Consider the following 19637-nt stretch of genomic DNA (forward strand, 5'->3'; position numbering starts at 1 on the left):
CATCAGTCCCTAAGAGACAGTCTCATACACTACCTATTTGTCATCTTGCTCCAAACCTTCTCATTTTCATGCAAAATATTAAAGAGTTGATTTCCCAGCAAGTATCAAAGCTGAGCCACTCTGACCTGCTTCACCCCACGGATCATCCAAAGGACAACATGGAGAGTCTGTGTATTCTCCATGCAAGAAGCACCAGCACTTCATTTGGAGAGCATAGGCAATCTAACAAGTGTGTTTGCAAAATGCCTCTTGCAGAAGGACAGGCTCTGTGTAGGCTGAGGTCAACAGCATCCAAGAGATCCAATACTCTCTTGGCTCAGTTGTGCTCCTTGGCTCTGTCAGACAGCCTCCGTCTGCCCTCACACAGCCAGAGGGAGGCCAGAACAGGCAAGAGGCATCCTGCGATCAGCAGCTACTCCAGGAAGCAGAGAAAAAGGCAGCAAGGGCTAGGGAGCACCCCAGGGCAGACTGCAGTCTCCTCTCAGGCATGTTCACTGCTCCTTAAAAAAAAAAGAAGAGAGAAAATATGTACCTCAAATAACAGCTAGTCCTTCTTATTATCCATCCATCCCTTTGGCCTTAACTCTTTGAGGCTCTGTGCCATGTTCTGCACAGCTGCTTTGTCTCACCTGGCTTTGGAGCCAGGGCAAGCATCTGCACTCAGCTGAGTGGTAGGGAGCAGCAATGGGTGGAAAACCAAGAGGACTGCTGGGGCCAGTAAGAGTAAAGGAGGAAGATTTATAAAGGCAAAATAAAAAGAAAGGCAATCTTGTGGTGCCACCTCATGATGGATTTGCACAACGTAGCCTAGGCCAAGAAGTCCTGGGACCAAGGGCAGAAGTGGAAAAGTACTGAGGTGGAAGTCGATATGGTTTAAGATCAACAAAAAGCGAGACCCATTCACATTTGCTGCAGCTCAGGAAAGGCATGACCTTGACTGAGACATTGCTTTCCCTGAGAGCAACAAAAGCCCAGGGAAGGCAGTAGATAACTCCCAGCACAAATGATAGAGGACACCTACACCACTGATGGATTCAACCCTTTCCATCATACTGTACCCTCTGGCAGAGAAGCTATGGACTAAAGGAACAAAACAATATAGGAATGAAAAGGAAAATGTGCTTTTTATTGTAGGACTCACCACTGCAGTGGAGGGGTAGCTGCAAAGATGCCTTTTGCTGAATCAAAAGCATAAACTGGCACAACATGAAAGGTTTGAGACTCACCTGCTCTCCAACATAAGTGAAAATTTATTTCATCCAATGATCCTTATTCTAGGCTTTGGAGCAGGAAGAAACAAGATCAAATCCCCAGGACATAAGCTTAGAGGAACCTTTCCCATTGGGGTGATTATCTCCCCAACATTTTTCTCTTTCCAGCTCAATCTGAAGCACAGTGAATACTGATTTCTCCCTCATCAGGGGGAATATGCCCTTCCAGGTACATGATGCTACCAGCAAGGAATTTTCCAGGTCTAGAAATTGCTGATATACTTTCTCTTCTATTGCTGAAGTATAAAACAAGGCATCTCCTCCAGCATTTTTTCAGCTGGAGAAATGTTACATAACCACTTAGTTAGTTCTCATCTCAGGGACAAGGAAACTGAGGTCCAGAGAAAGAAGGTGATCCATTCAAGATCACCCTGCAGAGCAGATGTAAATCTAGGTCTGCCCAGCCCCAGCTCAGCACCCACAGGGTGGACCATCCTCTACCAGCAGCCAGCTGGGAGACCCCCTGATTACCAAATATCATCTAATGGAAACTAAATCTGACACTTCAAGGTGTGCACTGCCATGGGGAGGGTGAGGAAGGGGTTTTCTGCCAAACTTTCCATCACACAGCTGTGTTTTTCACTGGGATAGGTGGTTTAATTTTTCTTTGAAGGGAGGGTATGGGCAGAAATTCAGATCTTGGAGTAGATCAGCTAAACCAATGGGCATACCCCGTGCTTCTAACTCTTCCCAAGTCCTACAGTCCTCTTGAGTATATTTTCTAAATAAGAAAGGAAATAGAAGAGACAGAAAGATATAAATATTCGAGGCTAAATTTGAGCTACAACAGTGCCTCAGGGAGAGAAAAAGAAAAAAGAAACAAACAAAAAAAAGAATCAGAGAACAGTTTATCAGATGCAAGGTTAGGAAGCGACAGGGGTTATGGTTAATAATAAGCCAGTTTGCTGTTCTGCTCCCAGGCTAGAGCCCAGTCTCTCACTCCCCTCCCTCAGCTCCCCCATCCCGCCTCCCAGTCTCCCTGTCGCTCACCCTTTCTGCTCCGTCACCTCGCATCAGGCTGCGGATTTGATGCCAGGCTTCTCACCCGCCAGGCTCACCCATCCGCCGGGCAGCCCTCCACCACGGGCTGGGAAGGGAGTGCTGGGAGCACACCAAAACTGGAAGGAAGAGTTCTGCACTGGCTGACGATGGAGCAAGGAGAACAGGTCTCTGTGAGCACGCAGGGCTGCATGGGACAGCCAGAGCTGAAGGACACGCACAGAGCCACCACAGTCAGCCAAAACCAGCTTGTCCTGCTGAAACAGCTGCTCCAGTGCGGGTACCCAGGCAGTACCTGCATGGCACTGGAGTGTGCCTTATATATGCCCAAGGGCTTCTCAGGAGGCCTGGGCAAGGACAGGAGGGTTTATTTCCAGCTTGCAGCACAAGCATGACTCTGGTCACCCTATCCTGCCCTCTCTGATGTACAGACTTTGAGGGGGAAAAGCTTTCTTCCATTCTGAAGCCCACTGGGACACGAGGTCAGACCCAGCAATGTGCAGAGCAGGCTGGTGCTAGTAAGTTTGACAGGAAGGAAAGGACTCCAGCATTTTAAACTGTGAGATGAAGAGTAAGATGAGTTCCATGTGAAACAACTCCCAACACACCAAGAAGATACCCACAAAATACTTTGCCTGCGTGTAGACAGAAAAAGTATATGGCTTCTTGTCTCCCATCAGTAGTCCAGAGCCACCAGTTCAAAGAGGAGATGCCTTGATGTCAACTGGACAGCAAGACAAGGGCCTCCTAACTCCTAAGGGCCATGAACATTTCAGAAATGCTTATTCTCATCTGCAAATCAAGAGAGCACAACATCATCCTCCCTAGCTAAAAAGGCTGCCACACAGCTCCAGGGAGAAGGCTGCTCATCTAAGACCCGTGACTGCTGATTAGCCTGTCTATCAAGCTAACTAACTGGGGCTCTCCAAGCAAAATACAGACCTCTCAGAAGCCAGCCCTGAGGCAGGATAGAGCCATTGTTAGCCAGAAAACTGCTGTGCCGTAGCAGGCTCAGACTCTGTCTTCCACTCCCTTCCGACCTCCTTGCTGTCATCTGTTCCTGGTGACTCTCCTCATTTCCCTTCCCTGGCCACCATGGGTCTGAAAAGTAGCCAGGCAGAGAGTTCAGATACTGTGAAAGCCACCAGGGTCAGGAGGCCTGTCTATGCCTAGAAATGCCCTCCAGCACTCACGTACCTGTCTACACTTGTTCACAAGCACTCACAGCCAGAACAAGGTCAGCCTGTGCCCACACAGGGACATCTTCACATGCACAGACATCACCGGTGGCGGGATGTCTCTCAGGCGAGCACAGCCACAGACAGGCAGGACTGCCTGCCCAAGGGGAAGCATCAGGCAGGGCTTAGGCTACCTGCATTTTCCTCCCAGCTCAGGCACAGACAGGCTGGGCACCTCTGTGTGAGTCACCTTCCCCCTCTGAGCAGAGGGCAATATCTCAATCATTTTGCTGAAGTGTGTTGGAGCCCAAGGCTGAAAGGCAGCCTGTAGGAGCCAAGTGCTTATTATATGTCCTGAGCACACGCTCACTGCTTCTGCATGCGTCACTGCATATGAGCTGAGCCTTCAGCAGCCAGGGACACGAGGGAGGAAGAGAGGACAGGTGACATTTCAGCTGTGTGCAGCAGGAGCAGAAGTGGTGAAGAGGTGCAGGCAGGTGGCCCCCAAAATACAAGTGCCAGCTTAGGCTCTCACAGCCACTGGGGTGAGATCCCAAGGAAGAAGGCAGCCTAAGGAAAAGCAAGCAGAGAGGAAATAATTTTCAAAGCTGGGAACTGTAGCATCAGGGAGATGAGACCAAGGCTGAGGAGAAGACTTCAGCCATGGCAGGTAGGCAGAGCCTACAGCCATAAGTACTGGAATACTGTGTTTGGGTCTGAGGCTCCCAGCATAAGAAAAACACAGACCCACTCAAGCAGGTCCAGAGGAGAACCACAAAGATGAGCCAAGGGCTGAAGCAGTCCCTCTGTGAGAAAAGGCTGAGAGAGTTGGAGTTGTTTGGCTTACAGCAAAAGGCTCCAGAGAGAACTTCCATCAACCTTCCAGTACTTAAAGAGGTCCTGCAAAAAATGGGGAGGGACTCATTACTATGGACCATAGTGATAGGACAAGGGGTAATGGTTTTGAACATAAAGAATTTTTTTTTCTGTGAGGGTGGTGAGGCAGTGAAACAGGTTGCTCAGAGAAGTTGTGAACGCCCCATATCCCTGTGAGTGTCCAAGGCCAGGCTCGATGGGTCTCTCAGTATCCTGGGCTAGGGGATGTTCTCCTCTCCCAGAGAACTAGAGGATCTTTAAGGCCCTTCCAACACAAACTATTCTATGATTCCATAAGTGGGCAGAAAGAGGATGAAGATAAAGAGAGGTGCTTGAATGAAATGAGATATCAGAGGAGAATGAGTTTCTGACAGCCCATAGGACAGACAGGGGGAATAAAAAACTGTGGGGATAAAAAACTGTGGAATGGTGAGATTGGCAGAATCTTGTTATGTCATTTTCATGTGCTGTTGTGCACCCTGGATGGAGGAAACAAAATCCTGACCATGCAGATGTGTTGTCTGAGGGGATCTAAAGGTTGGTTTTGAAGGCAGCCACCCAGGGAAAGCTCATCTCTTTGCTGGCTGCAGGCAGTAGAGTGGGTTTCCAGTGCTGAGATGGTTTTCCAAGCAGCATGGGTGCTTGCACAGAGTGAATTGAAAGGTTCTCCGCCCCTTAGATCAATACCACAGACACGTTCAAAAGGAGACACATACACACATAAAATCAGTTTTCCTTTAGACACCTTTTTGGCTCACATCTAAGCCAAGACTTAGCTAGAATTAATTGCCTTAGTGAGCAGCAATGCACTCCAATCCAAGCCTTGTGAGGCAAATCTGATGAATGACTTTGGTTGTCTCAGAAAATGACATGCAGTCAAAGTTGTATTTTGAGGAGTGAAGGATAGCATGCCTCTCTGTAAGGACTTACAGTTCCATGGGTGATGGACAGGTTTTCTTCCATCCTCTTGAGAGTGATGGGGGAGGAGAGCACAGCACTCCTCCAAATAGCTGGGAGAATCATGCCACCATGAGCAGAAAGCATGACCTACCAGAAAGGTACTGAGCGAAATGAAGCTGTTTAGACTACAGAAGATTGAGAAGGGTTGCAATAACCATCCTCAGATGCATACAAGTTTGCTAAAAAAGGAGGAGAGTTCTCAATTCTTAGTGTCCACACTGGACAGAAGCAACAATGAGGTTACACTGCAGTACAGGGCATTTAGTGGTGAGGAGGGCAAGGTGTGCAAAACTCAGACTGCCTGAGGATCATCCTGCACTTCAGGGCTTTGAAATCAGGCCAGCCTAAACCTCTTGGGAATAATGCATGCATTGATCATCCTGGGATGACTATGAAGTCAGTGACATCCTGAGGACACAGCCAGGCCTGTCTTCTGTGGGTGTCTAATCCCAAATAGCCTGTGGCCACCACCACAATCAAGTGTTGCTATTGTGGTGCTTTTTGTGGAGAAACAGCAGCTGTTCCTCCCCTGGCCATTTCTTCCTGAGCAATACCCATTTATTTTGTCTTCCTGAGAGCCTCACAGAGCCCAGCATGTGTTTGCAACACTTTGTGAATAATAACACTCATATATCTCCAGCAAAATAAAAAACTGGGTCAGCTAAGGCATATGCCTGTGTACATGAGGAGCAGCCAATGCATCTGCCAATGAGCCCTACAGTGCTGCGAAATCCAACCCACCAGGCCCACAGGGACTACAAGGCAACGTGCCTCCATAGGGGAAAGACGGGAGAGATCATCTATAACTGGGAACACACAACCATTTTAGTGACATTTCACAGGTGAAATAATGAATAAATCAGGACTTGAGAGAGGGCTCTAACAAATTGCTCATACTAATATCCTGGCCACTGGAAGAGAAGGAAAGAATGTGCAATTACCCCAGCTCCAGAAGCTACCTCCAGTGCCTCCAATTTGGGTGCATATATATCAGGAAGGGCTGGGTGCAAATAAACCAGAGGCACGTACCCCTACCTACTGCAGTGTGCAGGAGGGTAGCTAAGGAGGAACATTCAGAAGGAAAAAATGAGTCAGGAATGTTGGGGAAGAGCAGAGACAAGACAAAAGCACATCATACTGCAATACAGAGACTTTTTTAACCCAGAGGAATTTAGAAAGAAACCAGAGGCCTGGCTCACAAGCTGGAGCAGGCTCCACACAAGTGGTCAGAAGGTCACAGCCCCTGAACCCATGTGTTCTCCACTGGCTGAAGCCCGTACATGTAGATGCCAAGGCAACTACACTGCATTAGAGAAAAGCTAGCCTTGGGATGCTTGTCAAGAGACCAAAATGAGGAATCTTTGCTCTGTCCCTCCCCAGTGAGCAGGACCTTCAGCCACCTCATGTGCACTCGTGTGCATGTGCACAGCTGTCCCTCTTGGGCAAAAATGCAGGCTGAAGTCAGACTCTCTGTTAGAGACAAAGATGTTTGCTGAAGCAAGGCAGCCAAAATGGAGAGAGACTAAACCTCAGCAATGGGAGTCACAGGTAGGAGCTGCCCAGTTGGCCATTTCTCTTCCCATATTTTACAAAGCCCTAGTGAGCAGCAGTGGGTTCCCTGAAAATGCTGTGCTGTGTGATCTCAGCATGACCCCACATCCTGCACATTGAGGTACAGCCTGGAGAAGACAGAGAGCTGAGTGATGTTACCCATCGCCCCTCAGTCATCCCTGATCACCTCAGTGAAACTGGCTTAGGCCAGTCCCCTCCCCAAGACATGGATGGGAGACAGGAGAGGGCAATTGCCAATTTTAATGCAACCAGCAATAATCAGGATGGCAAGGATGTACAGAGCACAAAATCAGGCAGCAGGAGTACACAGGCAGGGAGCCGGAAATAATTACCGTGATACTGTAACCAGAAAACACAAGGCCAAGCTATTTACCATACTAATTAGTGTTTATCCCTGTTTATGGCTGCACATGGCATTGGGATTGGAGGCCTGATTGGAGGCATAAATGCTTAAAGGAACAAGCTCTGGATATTAGAATTAGACACCGGGTCAAGGGAAAGCTGCTGAGCAGAGGACAGGGAGAGCTAAGCCATGCATCCCTCTCTGCCTGTACCGGAAAGTTGGAGTTGCTGGAAGGGAAACCCAGATGGTCCTTCCAGAGCACAGCTATGGGGAAGTGCCCAGAGACTGCTACATGCTATTTATCTGCTAATGCATCTCCATGTCTTCATTTCCCTCAGGTCTTTTTCCCCCACACTGTTTCTCTTGGATGCTGCAACCAGATTAAAGATTTCCCTGAAGTGTTCCTTAATGTTCCTCCTTCTAAACCGAGCCTGTTTCAACAAAATAAGACACAATTTTTCCTATATTACAGCAGAGTTATTTTTCCAAGGCAGTTTCCCCACATTTTCCCCCGTCAAACATGTTTTTCTTTTTTATTTCTGAACAGATTCAGAGTAGAGGCATAGGAGAAAGGGAGGGATCTGCCGCAGTTTGCCTGGTTTCCACTGACAAAGGTGAGCACTAGGATGAAGATTCAAGAGTTTATAGCAGGACCTCTTGCTCCAAACCCTGGCCCACCACTCCCTCCTCTGTGACCTCGCACTGGGATGTTCTGCCCAGCAGCCAGTCAGCCTCTGCTGCCTGTCCTCACCACTGCCTGCAACAAAGCTGCCTTGACAACAGCAAGAGGTAGCTGAAATACTTGCCTCACCATTTTTTCATTTGTTTAATACTGTAGGCTATATCATAGGGAATTAAGTCTCTGGAGGTGCTGCTCATGCTAAAGGAAAAGTCTGAGTGTTCAGGCACTGGGCACTGCTGATCTTTCCAAGCCTGGGTCTATCACTCCATCCTGCAGGGGCTGATTCACCCTTCCCTTGCACAGCCCATCGCCCACAGTCTCCCCCCCAGAGAAGCCCTGCAGCTGGTCTCGTCTCTGCCCCTTGCACTTTATTCTTCAGCTCAAGGATTAGAACAGTGCCCGCCTCTGTCCTGTGAAGCTCTCTCCCAAAATAAAATCAAAAAGCAGTGTTGGCCCCAATCTGTCCCTGTATCTTCCCTCCATGCTACATTACCAGATGCTCTCAAGGAGCTTGGCATGTCCTATTTGCTTCCATCGAGGATGTGATATCTGAAAACCCCTGGGAGACAATGGCTTTCCAGTCTGGAGAATTTGCCTCCCCCTCTGCATCAGATGTGTCAGAGAAGCATTTCATTTACCTTTTCCAGTTATTTTTATCGGTCTAGTTATTAATGAGGAAGTTTAACCCACTCCTGGGCAAATCCCTGGAAGTCAAGCAAGTTACAGTGAGGGGGAACCACTGTGAGGGGAACAGTCTTAAAGTGAGACAGACTCCAAGCAGGCACTGACCCTTTGGTGCACAAAGAATGACCCCACCTCAGCTGATTCTGTCCCCTGCAAAGGCCTGTGGGCACCCTGCCTGCCACCAGCATGGCTGGCTGTGCACTACAGCTGTGTCACTCTCCCTAGCTCTCCCAGAATCAGCACCCTGCACTGCTGTGCTGAGAAGCCATGGCAACCATGGCCATCTCAACAGTTTCTAAACACAGCCATGGCCAAATCACTGGTGTCTATCTGGGAAAGGCATTTAATTTCCCAGATAAAAAATAACTCACAAAATCTGTTTGAGTCTGTTTGTCTGATGATCTTCTTTCCTGTACCTTCTTCCTCCAGGATAATGTCCTTATTTGCCAGTGCCCAGACTTTCACCCTTCTAACCCTTATTTTCCCCACCAAAGAATTCCACCACACACCCTTCACAGTCCAGACATGTGAGAAATTGCCATCATGAAATGAAAATAATCTTCTCAGGGAAAAAAAGTGACTACACCAAAACCTCACTCTCATCTTCAAAGAGAGCTGCTGTAAGCTCTCCAAATTCTGGTGTTTCCAAACCTCCCCTCCTCCATGCTCTTGTGACTTTGACAGACACACCTGTAATTCCTCCTCTACACCGTCGCCCTTCCAACCAGTGCTCCCATAATGCCAGAAGACACCACAAGTGCATCTGCATTTACATTTTGGCCACAAGTGAGGGGAAACCAGAGCTGCTGACAGTGTTTACCCTCGCTCTTGTACAGCTGCATGAGGGAGCTGAGCAACTCCTCCCTTGCCAGCAGTCCGTACATAACACACCCTGACACACAGCAGCTGCCGCCCCATGGACCGTGGCAGAAATTTGCACACCCATATGTTGGCAGCTCAGGCAGTGCAGAGTCACACCTTGGCCTTGGTGGGATGTAAGGGGCAGCTTATCAACTCTCCGAGAACACACACCTTCCCCTGGCAGACCATGCTTCCGGAGATTCCTGGTGTCCAGCTGCTGCACCAGGAGCGAGCGCTCAGTGTCATTTGTTCCTAATCCCGTGTGCATCTCGCAGCCTCGGTACAGCTGGTTTAATAGCCAACCTCTGCTGGGAGGCAGCTTAGGGAGGAGAGGGGGAGAGAAAGAGAGGAGGGAGGGGGAAAGCAAGCAAAACAAAACCAGAGCAATGTGAGTAGGAGCCCATAAAACAGAACAACACTGCCAGGCAGAGCAGCAGTTGAATTGGCTGTGACAGGCAGACCCTCTCTGCACCTGGGATTCAAACACAAGCTTATAATCCTGGTTTCTTTTAGAGACAATGAGTCCTGACTACCTGTCAACATGTACCCAGGAGATGTCACCAGCAGAAAAGGGGCCCCAGGTGCTCCTGACCCACATGGCTGACACAGTTATGAAGGCTGAGGTCACAGGTTACATTTCTCAGAGGAAAGCAGTGAGGAGCTTAGAGGGAAAAGGAATAAAAAAACCCCTGAGCAACAGCAGAAACCAGAGATCTAAAACAATGCACCTGTCATGACTCCTGGGGTTCCCAGAGGATCCAGGACAGCTTTGCCTCCTGCACAGCTCCTGTTCTGCTCATCTGAGGGGCAGGGGAGCAGTTAAGCAATGTGTGCCTTCAGACAGACACACTTCTTCCCCAAGTCCCAGCAGGTGCATAAGTGAAGACATTCACTGTCTTTCCTCAGCCTTTGCTGCGGGGCCATGAAGGACATATTCCCAGAGAGGAAAGGTCAGGCTGTGCCAGGTCTCCTGACAAGCAAGCTACACTCTCAGCAGCCCAACAGGACAAGGGTATCAAAACCAGCTGTTCATGTTCACCCATAAGGGACCAATCTCTTGAAGAAGACAAATTTCACCCTACAGCATGGCTCCCCTTCCCAGGGCTGGCAGCTGGTACACAACCCCAAAGTGAGGGGCTAGCACATGGCATTTTTAGCCTCCCTTCCTGGGAAGGAGCAGAGCAGGTCATGCCACATCTCCTGGTGAGACACCCAGGCACTCCTGTGCACTCTCAGGTGTCCACACAAAGGTTCCTCCTGTGACTCAGCACCTCCCCCTGCCTCCTCCTCCTCCTCATCAAACCACCTGCACATCCTTCACTGCTACAACAGGCCAAGTAGCTGCTTCCAATTAAAAGCTGCTGTTCTCACCAGTTTTTTAAACAAGAAAAAAGTAATTGAAATTTAATTTAGTCAATGACCGAACAACAGGGTGTGAAAATGAGCCAGCATTGGCTCAGGTTCTATTAGGAATGAGCTTGTGGGAGGGAATGGGGGAGCTGCCTGGGGTAGCTGAGGGGGATCTGTACAGGAGGTTTTGAATCAGGGTCTCTTGAATCACCACATCTGCCAACATATTTCTTCCCTAGGCCACCCCCAGCATTACATGCAAAGCCTCCAGGCACCCTCCTTCAATAATCCCCATACTCCAGTAAAAACTTCTCTTCCCATCCCATCTCCACAGCCTGTAAGCAGTGCCTCTTTCCTCCCTCTTCCTAGCTCTGATGCGCATGGAGTCCTGTCAGAGTTGGCGGCCACAAGCCAATCAGCACAAACTGCTGGCTGAGAGAAAGGGAGAGAAGTACAGGAGTCTTGGGGGCCCGAGAACAAGACAGGACTGGTGAGTCATCCCCTGCATACCCACAGCCCCCGCTGGCTACCGCCGAGCTCCAGGAAGATGCTGAATATTCGATGAAGGGGTTTTTTTTAGATCTGCTGAAAATGGCAAGGGAAACTCCACTGACAATCTTTTAAAAAAATAAAAAAGGAAAGATCACAATCTCATCGCCACAGCCAGTCTTACACCTTCCCTGAGGATATGTTAGAACAGCCAGGGGTGTGAGAGGAAAGCAGCCCATGGCGATCTGTTTCTGGCAGACAGAGGGAAGGAAGGACGAGGGAATGGCTGCTTGAGGGTGCAGTGTGGCCATCCCCACCAGTCTGGATGTGTGCAGGTGCACGAGCAGCCTGGGTTTGCAGGTGAAGGGGCAGAGCACATGCTGAGGGAAAGCATCACCATCACCTGGCTCTGCCACCTCTGCTAGAGATCTCAGCATCTCTGCCCTGGTTGCCACTAGAAGTCCTCACTTGGGAAAGGCAAGGTTAAATATCATACTTTGCAATGCCAGCCCGTACAGCAAGGACAAGGGTCACAGGCTGTTTTCACACAGTGTCACATGAATCACTACAGAAGTGTGGGGTGACAAGGGACTACATGGGGTCAGTTTGCTCTTCCTCAAATCAGTGAGGCAAAAACCACCTCTTGCTAATGTTAGCAAAGTAGGCATTTACTCTTCATCTTGGAAAGCTCCTTCACATCAGCTGACACAGGGTCAAATCTTCCCAGTCAGTAAAATCCTAGCCCAGTAAGAGACGAAGCCTCTGTTGCTCATTGATGTGACTGTCAGAAGGACATGTGGCACAAACACTCTGTTCTAAAGCAGAGTGCTTGGCTGGGGAGGTGGAGAGGAGGGTGGGAGTCAGGAATTGCAGGCAAGGATGTGGAGCAGAGGTTCTGGGCTGAAGCCCCTCAGGTCATCATCAGAGGAAACAGTGCCACCAGAATGGTGCCAGGGGAAATATTCAGCGCAGCTGAGGGAGGGGAGGATACTTCTGTGTGTGAAGGAGCAGGATGCAGAGATTTACAGAAATTATAGAAATTTTCTTTTCTCCCACTTTCCTCTGCCCTGTCATTTTCTCTTCTCCGCTTTTTCTTCTGGTCTCTGTCTCACCTTCTGTCTTTCCCTCTGTAATCACTTGTTGGCAAATCTTCCCCAAAGCACACTTATTTTGAATGTGTGTTCCTCTACACTCCTTACAATATTTTCTCTCGTTCTGAGTTACCCTCCTTGCTGGTAAAGCTGATCAGTGTAATGATGATAAAGCTGAACATGGTGAAATGGTTTCTTTCACACCAAAACAAATTATTCAATGGTCTGCTTTAAGGTACCAGCCTGCTACTTCCATGCCTTGTCTTGTCACTTCAGATGCAGAAACTCAAATATCACCTTTTATTATTCCCCTCTACCATCTTCTCCACTTGGAAGGGAAGGACATTCTCTACCATATATTTTTAATCTGCTCCTTGAGAAAGCCTGAGATGAAATGGACTATTTTAGTCCTATCCCTCATTCCCAGTCAGATGTCTCTCTTGGGAAAGCCAATTTCCTCAAGTTAATGGCTTGCCTAGTGTGGAGGTAGCAAGTGATATATTCCATGTCCCCCTGACATCCAGACCTTTGCCCAGACCCCATCCCTTTTGTGCTTACTGCACAAACATAACTTCCCCCAGTGCAGAAGCTGATGGTCCACAGTAGGGTCATGCTTTTTGCTGTAAAAGAAGCCAACAGATTATTTCTGCATGTGATTCATCCTCGAAGACAGAACAGTGTGGGCTCCCCATTTCACTGTGCGTCACAGAACCTGCCCCCAGTGGGAGCCCACAGAATGACTGGTGTCAAAAGGCATCTCAGGAGGCATTCAGTCCAAATCCCTGTTCAAAGCAGGGCTAAGTTCAAGGCCACAGCAGGTAGCTCAGAACCTTGTTTGCTTGAGTTTTGAGTACCTCAAAGGAGGCAGACCCCAAAACACCTCTGGGTCACCATCACACATCAGATCCACCCTCATGTTTATGGTTTTCCTTCATATAGAGCTGAAATTTTGCAAGTTGCAACTTGTCTTTGCAGCCTATTGCTACGCACCTCTGGGAAGAGTCCAGCTCCATTTTCTCTACACGCATCCCCCATTGCCTCATCAGTCAGATCCCCTAAATTGCTTTCCTGTAGGCTAAACAAAGCCAGCACTCTCAGCATCTCCTTACATGTTATGTGCTACAACTCCTTAGCCATCTTCATGGCCCTCCACTGAGCCCACTCCAGTTTGCCACTCTCTGTCTCACAGTGGAGAGGCAGTATCTGAGTCTACCTCTCCTTGCTTGGGATCTCCCTAGGTTGAACTAAACCCTGCTCTGAATGTTTCCTCCTTGTTTTACTGTTAAATGGATGATAACCAGCCTCAGGCTATCCAAGTCAATTATATTCAATAGAAACTGCCGTTTGGATCACCAAGTTCATAAGACTGTATCTAGATTTTACTATCAGCAAATCAGATTCCCAATGCACAGGGAAAAATTCCCTGACAAAACCAGGATGAGGTATCAGATGATTTTGTGAACCTCTCATCAGGGATGGGGAGCCAGAAAACAGACCTAGTCTTGTCGTTCCTGCCCAGCTGTCACTGCAGTTTGGGAATTAACTTACCATGCTTTATTTATCACCAAAATTTTCAGTCAACAAGCAGAAGAGAAAGGCACATTTTTCCTCTGTAAAATGTACTCAGCCATGTCTCAATCTCTCTCAGCGTTCACTTCCACCCAGCATCCTTAAACCCTTTCACTTGATTCTTGAACAGGAGGGAGACAAGCTTCAGGAGTTCCATCTGTACTTGGTAAAGGGAGGAGGAAGACACAGATTCACACCATCTTGACATAAAGACAAACAGAGAAAGGAGCAGGGCCCCAAGACAGCGGTATGGAGAAGACTACTCATCCTGCAGCAAGGATGATTGACATGGGAAACTCCCCACTGAAGGACATTGTCAGTGCAGGCAGCTTGAGTGGGCGTTTAACTGGAAGTGAGTGGATTTAAAAGCATAGATGGCATTTAAACCTTCCAGTAACTGTGGCAGCATCTAAGGGCTTCCAGGTGGGATTTGTGAAGTCATTAAGGATCTCTTCTTCCTTCTTTCCTGTGAGATACCTCAAAATAAGCATCACATGGGGGGGGTGGGGGTCAAATGGGAAGGATTCGCTTCCTTCTGACAGACCTGTGCAACAGTTCTTCCACTTTGGTGGAAGTTACCTGGTGACCCGCACACATTTACCCTGTTAGAACAACTCTGTGAAGAACTTCAGCGACGCCTCAAATTATCTAGAGGGAAAGTGCCACCATTCCTGGGGAAGGGCACTGTATTTCAATTACATGGAGATATTTGAGAGTGATTTTGAGTGAGATGCACAGTCCCACCTATTCCAATTCCCCTCCCTCAAGTGCCTGTTGCCATGGCAATGGTACTGACAATTTCAATGCATAAACCCAAATTTGCATTTTAATGGAACATAATTAGAATGCTGAGATAAACGATTCTTCCTTGATAAAAGGTAACAAACACCGCAACTCACAAATATGCTCGACCAAAAATTATTGCACATACACACACACACACAGAGCCTATACATCACTGGGCTGTGGGAGCTGGGAAGTTGCTTTCAATTCCTTCATGCCTAGCTGGGAAATTTTAAATCCACCACAAATCCCCACAATTTCCAGAACAAAATGTTAGAGTTACCAGATGTTTGCTGCAAACTGACTATCACCTCCTGGCTGCTGTCCTCCTGTTCAGTCTTCCCAGGTCCGGTCAGGGTCAGCCCATATCTGCTGTCCCAACACTGGACCCTGAGATACTCGCTGACAGCTCCCAGGGGCTCAGTAGCCCCTGAGATGATATCCCAGGGACAATGAAAAACCTCTCCCTCTCCAACTGTCCTAATATTTATTTTCCTTTTGTTTTTAGCTAAATTTGTTGTGAGATGTGCTCTCATGCAGTTTTCTGCAATATGCCCAACAGTGCATTCTCCAGCTCTAGGATCAGGAAAGGAGCACACTGGTAGTAGCACTTGTCCCTCACTGTCAGCCGAGAGGCCAAATAGCTACAAGAGGGCAGAAGGAGATTTTAAAAAGGAAATGTTGTCAAGACATCTTTCTTTACTTCAGCAAAAGGCAGAGAAAGGGAATGGAGGAGGGGGAGAAGCTATTCTGCACCAAATATGAAATCAGAAAATTAATTTCTCCTGCCCTTGAAACAAACTAAATTCCAAGCAGGCAGCTGGCAGGAGTGAATACAGACAGAAGATAGAAAGAAAAAAAAAAAAAAGGAAAGAACAGAAGAAAAGCAAACAAGTGAATCAGAAAAACTGCAAACTGCCTGGAAACTTCATTTGGTTTTTCAATTGGGAAGTGAAATGATGTATACTTGGGTAGGGACAATCACACCTGGGAGAGTCTTAAAGCAAGCAGCAGCCCAGACCAGCTTCTCCTGACCCAGTTGAATCGCACTGGGCCACCCAGCCTTCAGGGGACCTCAGGCAGCTCTGCGAACAAGGGGATGGCACAAGAGTCACCTCTGCCACGAGGCAGAGTCCATCTGCCTCAACTCACCTGCCTGGGCTGTGAAAGCAAAGCCAAACATCCTGCTGAGCAGCACTGACAGCACACCACTGACACTGAGTTGCTATCTGCCAATGCATCAAGAAAACGACACAGAAGTTTCTCCTCAGAACTCTGTGGCCTGGATCTGTCCATTTCTTCCTGCAGAGAGCTTTCCAAGGGGTCTGCTTCAAGTCCTGTACCTTCTATCAGCACTGGCTAACTAGCCATGTCCCCTCTATTAGATCTGTATGATTAGGGCCCAGAGGGTTCAAGCAGCTCATGGCTTGTCCTCCATCATCCCACACAGTAGTCAGCCTGGTGGAATCCTCATTCCTCCTCCTAGAAAGTATTTTAGTCCTACTCCTCTGGCACAAAAAAGAGCATGTCTGCCTCTCACCACTCCCACCACCCCAGCCAGCAAACCCATTTAATCTCTCTGCCCTCCTTCATTCACCAGAATCAAATATTAATTGGGCTGCACTGTGATAAAGTGACTGTTAATGTGCCTTGGCATGGTAACAAGTGGAGCTGGATTCAGCCTCCAGCGCAGCACGGCAGCTAAAAGTGCAGGGCAAGGTGAGCCCAGTGGAGAAGTCTCTGTGGCTCCCACAGAGCCCTTTTGGCTGGCCACAAAGGATGCAGGTCCTGGTGGTTTGGATCCAGTTGCTTTCCCATCCTCTAGCACTGATGCCCGTGTAAATGCACACAGCCAGGCTGCACACAAACACACACAGTCACCTACAGCCATCCAAACCGTACACAGTGATCTGGCTGTTCAGCACCAGCATGGCACACTGTACCTGCCATGGCACTGCCTCTGCTCATGCAAGTACACCCAGGGAGACACTCATGTGGATGCTGACATGTATATGGGGTGTGCTCTCATCCCACAAAAAAATCATGGTGTTCCCAGTGGGACAAGAGGCTGTACAGCTACACACAACCAGACCAAAATGCTTCCCTGGAGCTGATGGCTTTCCACATAACCCTTGTTCAAACTGCAGTTGATTAACTTAAAAATAAAACAAACTAACTCTCCTAAATACCATCTATGCCACTGATACACTGGTTCATGGGACATTTATTAGTTAGCTACTCTCCCACAGTTCACAGGTTCTGCTCAGTAGGGACTTCTCAAAGGTTGCAGACATGATCCTAGGGTCCAGTTTACAAAGTTTAAGGAACAAAAAACAAAGTAATGAATACAAGAAAGGAAAGAGATGGTCTTTCGATTAAGAGAAATTCAAGTGCTAGGAGTCAAGATCAAGAGATAAAAGGCCCACCTTGCACTTATACCCCACATCTTCAGCAACAGGGGCCCATGGCTGCAGCCACTTAGCTTCCTTAGAAAGAGGAAAGACCAGCCCGTGGCAAGCCTCCCTCCACCAATCACCCCCACCATCTTTGGGGGCTACCACGGTGCCTCCCAGGGCTCCTCTCCACAGCAGCCCTGTGGGAGAGGCAGCGCTGTGGCCACTCAGAGTACAAAGCTGTGCTGGGGCCAGGGCTACACAGGGGTGCTGGCAGATGGGACAATAAACAGCAATCCAGGGCTGAGCACTAATTAGCAAGAGACTTACCGTCCGATCAGTATGGTGACTGACAGGAGGTGAGCACGACTCAGACCAAAGTCACCCTAATGCCCTGGTGACTGTCACACAGGATGTGTGCTCCATGGCAGTATGGATTTGCACCCCAAAGCCCCTGTGTATCTTGCTGGTTCTGTTCCCAAAACTTGTCAGGGATGGGTAAAACCTACAGCAACTCCACGTTTGTCCTGAAAATCTCTTCTGTGCCCTCCCCCTGCTTCTGGCATGGCCTTCCTAAAACTCATCACTCCAACTCATCACCCGTCTCTCCTGGCTGCAGTGCTCGTGGCAGGCGAAACTCAGCCTCACAGTGACATCTAGTGAAGAGAGCCCTAGTGGCACCGTGCACCCATGCAAGTAATGGCAGCAGCCTCGTCTCCCGCTGGCATTTGCTCCCCGGACTTCAAGGGACAGAGGCGGAGCAGGAGATGTGGCCCTGGCAAAGGCAGCCTGGCCCGCGGGGGTCTCATGTCACAGTGTATGGTTGTCTGGTACCCAGCACCTCCAGGGCTGCCCCCGCACCCCAAGAGAGTGAGAGTGCCCCAAGTACCTACTTTAGTGCTTGTGCTTAAAGCCTTAGTGCTTTCTACACTGTGCTGAGGAGAGATGGGTGGAAAGGAAGGAGGAGAGGAAAGGGAGAGGAGAGGAGAGGCCCAAACATACCATTTAGAGAGACTCAACAGCTGGGAGTCAAGAATAAACAGTAAAAAGTCAGGTTGAACTGTCACCCTCCCACAGCCTCAGAAACTGCAGATCCTGTTTGGAGAAGCAAAAGCAGTAAAAAGTGACAGCAGTCAGGGAAGCAGGGAATAAGGCAAGGAAAGACAAAATACAGCTACTAGAGAGAGAGAGCAAAGGAAGGAAAGGGGGGAAATGGAAAGAGAAAAAAAATCATAAAAGCAGAGCGCAGAGAGAGGGGCCTGGCACTACACTGATGAATGCAGCATGCCAGCCACTGGACAGAATATCTTCCCTTGATCTGAGAAGCCTCACAAATTATTCCATGCAGTTCTGAGCAAGTCTGAAAAAAAATCCCAGAAATTAGGAGACCACAGTGTGTGCTGTGGCTATAAACATCCAGCCCTTCAAATCTGAAGGGAGTGGGGAACAGCAGGGAAGATGTTCCACCTTTAGCAACTGAAGCAGGGACATGCACAACATAGCTGCAGCCATGGGAAGATCAGGCTGTGCCAGCAGAGGACAGAGCAGGCAGGAGCTGCAGCAGCAGGCAGCAATGCTGCCCCAGCTCCCCTGGCTCTGCTCTGCACCAAGCAGCACAGACATCCTCTAACAAGGCCTGCCTAAGGCAGCAAAACCCGTGATGGCCCCAGCCCACCTCCTGTCTGTCTCCAAACCCTTAATAATTGATGACAAGCATAACTAGCTAAACTTTGCTGCATTCTGAGCCAGCTCTGGGGCTTGTAAACATTTTAAGGAGCAGAGAGGCTGGGAACAAAGCACAGAGCCTTCCACCTCATCGTCACTGCTTTGAAAGCAGCCATGTTCAGCAGCCACTGACATTCCAAATTTCACATCTACACAGCATGAGGACACATAAGCTCTCAGCTCTAATGCAATGTCTTCTCTGTGTATTTCCAAGCTCTTTACATGAGAAGTCATTAATTCCACTGTAACCAGGATGGAATACATCCTTCCTGGAAGAAACAAGTTGTTATTTCATCAAAGTCCACAATATTTCCAGAACAGAGAACCACTACTGCCTTTTTACAAATCCTCTAGTTAAAGATTGTTATACACTGAACCTTGCCCCAGAATCCTCATTTCAGTTTCTATCCATTTTCTCTGTATTCAGTGGGGAACTTTCTTGGGGTGAATTTCTCAGATTCTGGCATGGAAGACCTTTATTTCTGACTAAAACACAAAAGAAAGTCACAAAGTAGGAAACAAACAAGGTAAAGAAGGAATAAAGAGTAAATGAAAAGCCAAAAGTGAAACAGAGGAAGGTCAGGTGTCAACCAGGGAGATCAGTCTGCAATTTAAAAAAGGAAAGATCTATTCTAGAAGCACAAAAGGGAAAAAAAATAGGCTGAAGTTCAGAGGCAAGAAAGCAAAAAACTAAAGTCAGCAGGTAACAGTCCAGTGGCTTGAAGCTGATTTAAAAGGAAAACAAAAGTCCTGGTATGTCTCAGCATATGTCACAGTTGAGACAGCCACAATACACAGAGTATCACCATAC

Source organism: Motacilla alba, chromosome 1A (assembly GCF_015832195.1).
Source record: "Motacilla alba alba isolate MOTALB_02 chromosome 1A, Motacilla_alba_V1.0_pri, whole genome shotgun sequence".
Lineage (NCBI taxonomy): Eukaryota > Metazoa > Chordata > Aves > Passeriformes > Motacillidae > Motacilla > Motacilla alba.